Raw genomic sequence first — 1,929 nt, forward strand, 5'->3', positions numbered from 1 at the left:
TCTCAGTTAAAAAAAAAAACAAACAAAAAACCAAAACCAAAAACAAAACAAAACAACCTCACATTTTTTAATCAGTCTATCTGACTGACATTCTAAAACTGACTTTATTTTTCTCATGGGAAAGGGAAACAAGGACCTTTTTGCTTTAGTCATGTATTTCCCCCTCAAAATAAAAAGCAGCTAGGTCAAGAGCAGCTTTAGTACATGGAAATGAGTAAAGCTCCCAAGGCAAAAACACCTAGAGAGAAGTCCAGGAGTTAAGCAGCAAATGTTACTGACTATACCTCTCCCATTGCATGGTCAGATAATTTTCTAAATAAAGTACACCACTGGCATCCTACTATCCACTATATTTTAAGGTAAGGGATTACAGAATTTGCCTGCAGACCATAAATCATCATCAGTATTCAGAATGACTGATACAAGATGTTGTTAATTGTAGTTGTTAATTGCAAGTTGTGTTAATTGCAGTTAAACAGAATACTGGCAACAATCAATAGAGTAGAAGAGAGATGCAGCTTTTTGCTCTGATTTTGCAGAGATATGAGAATACCTTGTGGGATTTTTTTAATCTTTTTGTTGGTGGGTTTTGGTGGTTTTTTTTTTTTTTTTTTTTTTGGTGCACCTTTTGAATGTTAATATTCTGCTGGAGAAGGTTTCAGACAGTCTGCAGGGTGGCTGCTGTACTCAGCCAGGCAGGATCCTCTGCAAAGCTTCACAGCTGAAATTATAGCCTTGCTTTAAGAAAACGACAGCACTGTGAGCTAATTGCTTCTTTCACAGAAATAGAATTTTCAGTTGAGTTCGTGGGGCTTTTTTGTGCAAAATTCTAAGCCTTAAAAATGCAGATTTCTAACTTGTGTATTCATCATTCCTTTGAGAGTCCCTGATATTTATGTTTAGAAATACAGGTGCAGAAGAATGGAAACTAAAGATTATTGTAACTACTCCAACTGCTGTGGGAAATGGTTCAAGTTCCTTCACAACTAGATGAAAGTATCTGTTTCACAGAAGTTGTCTAATGTTCTTCATTTATTTAATAAAGCTATGACTGTCTATTATGTCGTATATAGCAGGGCAGAATACTGATATCAGGCTTAAAAATAGCAATAATTAAATGAATGTCTACTGACTATCTTGTTGTGTATTCTTTGTCTATCTTGTGGAAAGTATATTGCAGTTCATCTTTCATTGATGCCAAAAAGCATAGTATAAAACCCATTCATTTCAATTTTCAGCTGCAAACATTGTTTTGGTGTGGATCTGTGGCTGGTAAGATAACAAGTTTCCAGCTTGCTGATTCATCTGGATGTCAGCTATGTTGGTACCTCTAAAAGATTTAGCAATTTTGGTTATGTTATTAAGAGTACACATTTAAGGTATTTGCTGTGGAGAAGGGTTTCAGGGCTGGTGTCTGTTGTGCCTGCAAATGCACTGAGTAATTCAAGCTTTTAGCATAACCTTGATTTTTTTTTAAGTATAAATCATCCTCACACACCTTGCGTAGATGAATTCAAAATATTTTGTGCAGACATTTGCACATTAAAGGGGAGTTTGCATTTTAAACATTTCACAGTGCATTAAGTAAAATGGTATTGGGGAGGGTCTACAGCAAAAAGAACAGATCAGTTTCTAGCACTGTTTTATTGTTGAAATTAAATCCATCAACTTCCGTTAGCAATGCCAACACTTGAATAGTGCACCGATAGGCTTTTTTAGCACAGAGATCTGTCTTTAAAAGCTGTTCAAAGAAGGAGAATTTGTGCCTGCAGGAGGAAGGCAATTTCAGCCTGGCATCAAATTTTCAAGAAGAAAAGGATGATGCACAGGTGAAAAGGGCATTGCTGGTGTATCCATTTAGACTGTGCAGCAAACTACACTGCAGGATACCTTATGGAGGGATGTAATTTAATTTGTTAGCCTGGTGTT

At 36.2% G+C, this 1,929-nt stretch overlaps 1 long non-coding RNA gene across 1 annotated transcript; it reads left to right on the forward strand.

Moving 5' to 3' along the window:
• The first annotated feature begins 225 nt into the window (after positions 1–225).
• On the forward strand, positions 226–1,135 carry LOC116184575 (uncharacterized). The gene is made up of 2 exons (XR_004149331.2): positions 226–359; positions 884–1,135. It is a non-coding gene; the product is annotated as an uncharacterized LOC116184575 (long non-coding RNA).
• The last annotated feature ends 794 nt before the right edge of the window (positions 1,136–1,929 follow it).

The sequence above is a fragment of the Lonchura striata genome, chromosome Z, assembly GCF_046129695.1.
Source record: "Lonchura striata isolate bLonStr1 chromosome Z, bLonStr1.mat, whole genome shotgun sequence".
In the NCBI taxonomy this organism is placed as follows: Eukaryota; Metazoa; Chordata; class Aves; order Passeriformes; family Estrildidae; genus Lonchura; species Lonchura striata.